This window comes from Sceloporus occidentalis, unplaced genomic scaffold (genome assembly GCF_023333645.1).
Source record: "Sceloporus occidentalis isolate IW3139 unplaced genomic scaffold, rSceOcc1.0.p SCAF_8, whole genome shotgun sequence".
Classification (NCBI taxonomy): domain Eukaryota; kingdom Metazoa; phylum Chordata; class Lepidosauria; order Squamata; family Phrynosomatidae; genus Sceloporus; species Sceloporus occidentalis.
In genome coordinates, this window is record NW_028316988.1 from 29,560,471 (window position 1) to 29,569,019 (window position 8,549).

General features: G+C 51.6%; 1 long non-coding RNA gene across 1 annotated transcript; it reads left to right on the forward strand.

The window, feature by feature from the left end:
- Nucleotides 1-633: 633 nt before the first annotated feature.
- On the forward strand, nt 634-2,106 carry LOC149308479 (uncharacterized). Its single transcript, XR_016282178.1, has 3 exons — nt 634-740; nt 1,495-1,620; nt 2,052-2,106. It is a non-coding gene; the product is annotated as an uncharacterized LOC149308479 (long non-coding RNA).
- Nucleotides 2,107-8,549: the final 6,443 nt, after the last annotated feature.

The following is an 8,549-nucleotide window of genomic DNA, read 5'->3' on the forward strand; positions in this document are numbered from 1 at the left end:
TTTGGTGTTCTTCAGGACTGGTAGCCAGACTTTGCTTACTTCCAGTGTTTCTTCTCTCCTGTTGAAGTTGTCCAGGTGTTTGTGGTTTTCAATGGCCTCTCTATGCATTCTGACCTGGGAGTTGTTGGCATGGTCCAGAATTTCAGTGTTTCCAAATAGCATTCTATGCCCAGGTTGGTTTATGATGTGTTCTGCTGCTGCCAATAGCTCAGTCTGCAGTGTCTCTCATATTCTTGGATTTGTGTTTGGATGCTGCCTTTAGTAGTCCCTATATAGACCTGCCCACAGCTGGCTCTGAAGATGCCAGCCACAGATGCAGGTGAAATATCAAGGCTAAATTCTTCCAAAACACAGCCACACAGCCCAGAAAACCCACTGAAAACTACAGACAACGGCCATGAAAGCCTCCGGTTTCACAGTTCTGCTTTTTCTCTGTCCAAAGGAGTTCCTTCCATTCTTTTCTTTTCAAGGATGAGATGATCCAGATGAGATGTTACTGGAGGGAGAGGCTGTCCCATCCCTAGGTGAAAGATGTGGGTCCCTTTCTCCAAATGGGGATCATGCCCTTGACCTTTAACCAGAGGGAAACAGAGTCGAGCCTCACGTCTCATTTGCCTGGTTCTTCCTAGGGGATAGCGTCTGCTCTTGGACTTGCAGCCACTCGGCACCTTCAAGATGTTCTCAAAGTATTGGAGGACTTCAGTGAGAAAGCACTGGAGAACAAGGAGGACGACATCCAGGTATGATTTTGGAAATGCATCCTTCCCTCCCTCTGAAGCAATCACTTTGCTGGATTTGCTTCTCAGGTCCTCTTCGTCTCACCTCCATCACTTTAACTCCTAGCCATTGCCCTTCTCCTGTTTTGGAGTGCAGAGGAGAAGGTGACCTGGGAACAGTGTTGGAGGGGCTCTCCTTTAATGTTTCACTTTTTCTTTTCACTTTCTTCCTTAAGGGGCTTGTGGGGACTTTTGCTCAGAGGAAGTGAGTCAGAGACTTGCCTCCGGAAGGAGCTAGTAGACAACTATAGACCCAGTTAAGCTGAATTAAAGGGGACAAAAACAACAGGGATGTTATTGTGGGAGTCTACTCCAGACCCCCAAGTCAAATGGAGGAATTGGATGATGCCTTTCTAGAACACATGACCACACACTCAGAAAGGAGAGATGTAGTGGTGATGGGTGACTTCAACTATCCTGATATTTGCTGGAAGGGCCACTACACGGAGAAGATGGCAAAATGCTAATAATAGGGGACAGAGAAAAGGCAGAACTACTCAACATCTTCTTTGCCTCAGTCTTCTCAGAAAAGGCAAAGGGTGCTCAACCTGAAGATAATGGAGCAGAGGACAAGATAGGGGAAATGCAGCACAGAATAAGTCAAGAGATAGTAGTACAGGAATGAGTAGGCAGCATCAAGCTACAAACAGAGGAATAGGCCTCAATGCCTTGTTAGCTCCTGCAGGCTCTCAGCTACATGGTCTGTCTTTTCCCACAGGGCCTACTATTGGGCACGCTACTCTTTTGTTATGGGCATGTGGCCCTGAGTATCGGAGAACAGGTGCTGCCAGTGACAGATGCAATCGCGTCCAAAATGATTACAGTCCTCGGGGCCAGTCCACTGGTATGTTCAGCCTTTGGGCCTTTGCCCTGAGGGACCCCTGTAGTTGACCCCCAGACCTTCCTTGCTCCCAAAGAGGACCCATGCCCTTAGCTTGTGGAGGTCATCCCTAAAGCTGCCAGGGTTTATTTCTTTCTCAGAGGGAACAAGAGGGGTGTTTATGGGTAGATTTTGGAAAGACAAAAGACTTGGCTGGAATACTTTTGCCTCCCGGTGTGACCCTTGAGCATGAGGGGCTCCGTCCCCACCGTCCCTCCGTCCCCAGTCCCACCGGGATTTACTCTGGCCAGTATTTTTTAAGCTATCCTTGGCTACTGTTAATGAGAGACAGCTGACCCCAGGCAGGTCCACGGAAATAGGCGGTTGAGGAAGAGCTGCGTCCGGGGCACGGGGGTTGTTCTCACGACTCCTTCTCTCCTCTGGGTTGGGTTTAGGACAAGAACCTGAAGAGGACCTTCCTGGTGGTTGTCCTGATGCTTCTGGAGGCTATTGTTGTCACAGGCAAAGCCCAAAGCCTTGAGCTGCTCATGAAAGGGCCGCTGGTGGATTGCCTGACTGTAAGTTGTCTCTGCTTGTGCTGGGCATACAGGGGGGACTGGAGAGGAGAGGTTCAAGTGGCAGGCTGTCCGGCTGGGATCGAGTGACCAAGGGTTGGCATCAAGGAGGCGGGGAGAGCTGGCCATTCCCACCGCTTGGCCAAACAAGCTCAGCCACGGCTCCTCCAGAGTATCTTGGATGGTCCCTGAGCCACCTCACAGGGCGGAAGGGTGGGCAGGTGGGTAAGTTTATGGAAGGAAAGGCTTCCAAGGCTGCCCCTTGTGAGGCTGACTCCCCCTTAGGCTGCCTTCCAGGGTAAAGCACTTCTTAGGCCAAGAGAGAACTAGAAAGCCCTCCTTGGGAGCCATCAGAGTAGGGCAATCGAACCCCTTCCAGCACAAATGTGCCCACGGGAGAAGGGACTTTGTTTTTCAACACACCTCCAGCGTTCCTCTGTCTGTGGCCCAGGTGGGCTCTGTCTTTTCTCTGAGAAAATGCCTGAACAACCTGAGGCAGTGACAGGCAGGCAGGCAGGAAGGAAAGACGGACGGACAGACAGATGGACCTTGGGGGGTGAAGGGGGCAACTATGATGCCCCCCACCTGGCCTCCAAACATTCCTTTTGGCCCATCTTTCTCAAGCTCAGCTCTGCTGCTAATACTAAACTACAGACCCCTTGCCCACTTTTGGGTCTGAGGGCGAGAAGGAAGTGCATGTCCTCAGAAGCAGAATCTCCTTAAGATACAGGAAGGAAGGAAGGAAGGAAGGAGGGAGGGAGGGAGGGAGGGAAGGAAGGAAGGGAGGAAGGAAGGAAGGAAGGAAGGAAGGAAGGAAGGAAGGAGCAGTGCCTATCTTGGAGGCCATGTAGTCTGCCAGTGAGATGCATACAGATGAACATTGAGGGCTGGAGGAGCCCATACCTCCTTTGAAGGGAACCTTCCAGCACCTGCCACTTAGAGGCTGGTGGGAGCACCTGCCCAGCCTCACCTGGCACCAGGGTGACCGTGGCACGCACAAGATGATGCCCCATGGGCCCTGCTCACGTCTCCTCTGTTTCTGTGTTGCCTGGCAGTTTGTGCTAGAAGAAGAACCCAGCTGCACACTGGATGACAGGATATGCCCGGACGCAATGCTCATCATCACAGAGCTCAGGTACTGCGCATGATGGGGGTCGCCGGGAGGGAGGCAAAAAGGCCCGCTCCGGATGGGTGGGATCCTCTTGGGGAGAGATCAGTTGGGGCTTCTTCCTGGAGTCCTGCACACACGCTCCGCACAACAGGCAGCCGGAGCCAAGGGTTATAAGCATCCCAAAGCGGGGAGCACAGCCATCCTTCCCCAACTCTCCTGAGAGGGGATGAAAGGACAAAAATGGCCAAAGGCACAGGAGGGCAAGATGAACAGGTGACCAGGAGAACAAGAACAGTTTATCCTGAAGGGACTCTGGAGAAGTCCTAAAGCAGAACCAGAATGGATTTGCCTGCGTCACCTGTAAGGAGAGGCAAGGGAAGGAAAGGTCTCTTCTGGCCCGGGTGGGAGGCTGGTGACATGGGGTCTCACTGCTGCTGCCATGGCTGACTTCCCCCAGTCACCCCGTCCCCACCTCGGTGGGCTTCTCCTCTTTTGGCAGCAAACTGAAGCCTCCCCTGGAGCCAGAGAGAAAGTCCCGCTTCCTCCATGCCGCCGTCCGCAGCATCTTTAATCTGGACCTGCTTGACAGCTTGAACGAGGACAGTGCCAAAGTGAGCCCTTCGCCTCAGGCATCCCTCCCAAGGCCAGAGTTGCCTTTCACAACATAGTTTTGTAAAAAGCATGTTCGTAGTTCATAGAATTATAGAATTGCAGAGTTGGAAGCAGCCACAAGCATCATCCCGTCCAACCCCATTCTACCACGCAGGAACTCTCAATCAAAGCATACACTACAATGGCCATCCAGCCTCTGTTTAAAGACCTCCAAGGAAAGACCTCCAAGCTAACAAGGCCAATGCAATTTTAGGTTGCATCAATAGATGTATAGTGTCTAAATCAAGAGAAGTAATAGTGCCACTGTATTCTGCTTTGGTCAGGCCGCACCTAGAATATTGTGTCCAGTTCCGGGCCCCACAATTCAAAAAGGATGTTGAAAAACTGGAGCCATGTGTCCAAAGGAGGACGACTAAAATGATGAAGAGTCTGGAAACCATGCCCTATGAGGAACGACTTAGGGAGCTGGGGATGTTTAGCCTGGAGAAAAGAAGGTTAAGAGGTGATATGATAGCCCTGTTCAAATATTTGAAGCGATGTCATATTGAGGAGGGAGCAAGCTTGTTTTCTGCTGCTCCAGAGAACAGGACCCAGAGCAATGGATGCAAGCTACAGGAAAAGAGATTCCACCTCAGCATTAGGAAGAACTTCCTGACAGTAAATGCTGTACAACAGTTGAACACACTCATCCCTCGGAGTTTGGTGGAGTCTGTCTTTGGAGGTCTTTAAGCAGAGGCTGGATGGCCATCTGTCGGGGTTGTTTTGACTGGGATTTCCTGCATGGCAGAATGGGGTTGGACTAGATGGCCCTTGTGGTCTCTTCAGATCTCCAGTGATGATGTACCCTCCTCCTTCTCCTCCTCCTGGACTCTCACTCAGCCATATCTCGGCTATGGGGCTGTGTGCTGTGCGCTAGCAGAAGGGCTGGGGATTGGGCAGGTGAGTGAGGCCTGGCCGAGCCTTTGTGCTGCCTTCCTCTTCACCTCCTCACCTGGCCCAGACTCTCCAGCCCCTCTTCTGGCTGAGGGATGCTGAGCCTGGCTGCCTCTCTCTGCTTCAGGCCCTATACTGCCAGACTATGGATGCGTTCAAATGGATGCTTCAGAGATTGTTGTTAAAAGATCTAAACAAGTTTGACCTGGTGCTCATGTTGGAGGTGAGCATGAAGAAGGGGCAGGAGGTGTTCCTTTCTGGAAACTGCAAAAGGAAAAGGGTAGTTGAAGGGATCTGGGGGCAGAAAGAGGTCCCAGGCATGCCATCCCCGATCCTGTTGATCCAGGCTGCTTCATCAGCCACTTGCATGACGTGCAGAGTAACGTCTCAGGTGCTCTTTCATTTGGGTGTAAGCTACATCCATGTGGAGACATGTGAGCTTGGCAGGAGTTCAGCTGAGGAGGGTCGTGGTCTGCTTGGGGCCTCCCAGGGCAACTAGTTCCCGACTGTCCAGACAGGTTTGCTCTTTGTTTTATAGCTGATGGAACCATGGATAGAATGGGAGGTAAATCACGTGCGGGAGAATGCGGTTGAGTCAGCCACGACGCTGCTTAAATTTCTGGTCAGCAACTTCAACTTGGATGTGAGTAGCCCCTGGGGCCCCCATGGGCCTTCTCTTCCCTTGAGCAGCCCTGGCTCACTGGACCCAATCCAACAGAGCAGCACTATCAGAGCATCCAGCCAAGCCTTCAAACTATTTTTATTTTATATTTTTACAATGCTGATGTATGTGTTTTCCCAATAATACAACTATAATTAATTCACTGTTATTCATTTTATTATAGCCCCTGAAGAAGTGACAGTGACAAGGCTGGAACATGTTGGGCTTTTTAAGAAACGCTGTCTCCTTTTATTCTTCTCCCGTTGCGTAGGGAGCCAGGCCCGTGTGTGGTTTTTCCGACTCAAGGGGAGGCAGGAGGAGCAGACCTGGAGCATTAGGGGCTGCCTCACCTTTTGAGACTCGGGCATTTCTGCTGTCAAGGAGGCCTGGGCCGCAGGGCCATGTGGGGATCTCCCTGGGAGCCATTCCTCCCTGGATCTGGCCCCTTGGAGACCTTGGGCACATCCTGGCCCTGCCCACCCTCACAGCCTCACCAGGGCTTCCCCAGGCTTCCCTGTGGAAGAAACAAGGACTCACTTGTGCTGGATGGGGTCACACTCCCACTGAAATCTCAGGCTTGCAGCTTGGGTGTTTTCCTCCTGGACTCAACTCTGAGCCTGGATGCTCAAGTTTCAGCAGAGCCCTAAATTCTTCACAGGAAGGCTACCTCTAAGTCCCACCGCCATTGCAGTCTCACTTGGTGAGAACATGGGAGATGGGGCTTTCTCGGAGGCTGCTCCCACCCCTGAGAACACCCTTCCGTGGGAGGCCAGGCTGGTCCCTTCTTTGCTTTTCCTTCCACCGGCAAGCAAAAATGCTTTTATTCAGACAGTAATTTTTATACAGTGAGCCCTGGGTTATCTGCTGGCATTTGGTTCCAGAATCTCCTGTGGATACCATAATCTGTGGATGCTGAAATCCCCTTACGCAGAATGACATAGGAGATTATCAGATGGCGGGAAAAAGCTGGGAGTAAAAGGCATACTCCTGGCATAATTGTGCAATTGTGTTGAAGCTTTTCAGACATAGCGCACTCATCCAGGACTTATCCCATGAAGATCCAGGAATGCTCCACCAAGAAATCATTCACGGGGAAGTCCCGGGAGTGGTTTGTTGCTGCAGCACTCCTGGATCTTCACGGTTATACTGGATGAGCGCAACATCATCTGAAAATCTTCAGTGTAACCCTGCGATTATGCCAGGAATATGCCTTTTACTCCCATCTCCCCCCCACCTGATAATCTGCATATTCTTTATATAAAACGGCAAAATCAAGGTTTCATTTTTGAAATTCCTATGTGTGTATGTGTGTTGTATTTAAATGTTTTCAAACTGAGGATAGTTGAATAAGCCACAAATATGGATTCAGCCACCCACAGTTTGAAAACATTTAAAAAGATCTGTACATTTTAAAAAGCAAACCTTGACTTTGCTGTTTATATGCCTTGGATGTGGAGGGCTGAGTGTACTTTTTCATTTGATGCTTTTCATTTATTAAAATTTTTATTGTATGTATTTTTTAAAGTTTTCATTTGTCAGCCACCTTGGCTCCCTTTTTGGGAGAAAAATGGCATTTAGAAAAGGGTATAAATAAATAACAAACAAGATCCATCTGTGCCGTTTGCTGGGTGTCCAAGGGCCACATGGGGATCTGTGGGGATGATGCGGGCCGAGAGAAAGGATCCCTCTCTTCCCTTTGGATTTCTTCAGTTCTCTCTGGAGTTTGGCCAGATGACCCACCTCATCGCCCTTCTGCTTGCTCGGGCCACGGATCCACAAGATACCATTTGTACCTCAGCCGCCCAGGCAGTCAGCTGCCTCTACAAACTCATGTTCAGCCAGAAGGGTGAGCGCAAGGCAACCGGGGGACTCTCTTTTTGCGAGAGAAGCCAGAATTATAACTTTGGGCAGCCAAGCCTTGCCCTCCCATGAGTTGCATTTTTCTGTGCCTTGGTGCCCATGGCATGATCCCCTCATCACAGCATCTACTTCACGGCTCCTCTCACTAGCCCAGCCCAGCCTCATCTGCCCCCCAAACACCTCTGCCCCTGTCAAAGGCCCTTTACACAGCATGCTGCCTTTCATGGCTGGGGTCCCTCTCCCCGATCCCCAAAGAATGGGCAGAAGCAACTGACCTGTAGAGCGCTGGTGGTGCAGTGGTTAAATACGTGTATTGCAGCCACTCACTCACAAACCATAAGGTTGCAAGTTCAGTACCAGCCAGGGACTCAGGGTCGACTCAGGCTTGCATCCTTCCGAGGAGGGCGCTCAAATGAGGACCAGCTTGTTGGGGGCAATTAGCTTACAATTGAAAACTGCTTAGAGACTGCTTAGGCGATAAGAAGCAGGATATAAATGAAACTGCTATTGCCATTGACCCCTGCTCCATTTCTCTCCTTGCAGCAGAGCCGCTAAAGAGGAAGAGGAAGCGCTTGAGGTGGGCTGCCAAGAGGAGACACTAGAAGGACAAGGGGGAGGACTCCCACTGGTGCATCGTTGAGGTACTCAGGCTGGCCGGGATGGAGGGAGGGTGGCTGAGGCCTGCCAGGACCAGCCCTGGCAGGGTGTAGGGTGGGTTTGGGAGTGTTGGCAGGAGCAGGATGTTCCCGGGAGCAGGGAAGGTCCAGCCTCCCCCTGGCTATTGTGGGCTGGCCCTGTGGCCTGCACTGGACCCTCAGACCTCCTCCTTCTTCAACAAGCCAGGATCTCCTCTCTTGGTTCCCCAGAGGGAGGAGAAGAGGTCCTTCCTGGCACTGTGGGGACCATGTGTCTCTGGTCTCCCCTTCTTCTACTGGCCTCCTGACTCCAGGGGCTCCTGGACAATTCCTTCCTTCCCACTGGGACTGGGGGGCTTCTCCCTTTCAGCTGGGGGCCCAGAGGACCTGCCCTCTGAGCAGCAGAAACAGCCGTCATGTCTAACCATTGCACCTGATCTTTGTTGCTGCAGGGCCCAGAGGATCCCCTATTCTCCATGCAGCTCACGAGCCTCTTGCTTGCTATTCTGAGCAGCCTCCCGGGCTCCAACGCAGGAATGCAGGGTGACTTTGAGGAGGTCCTCCAG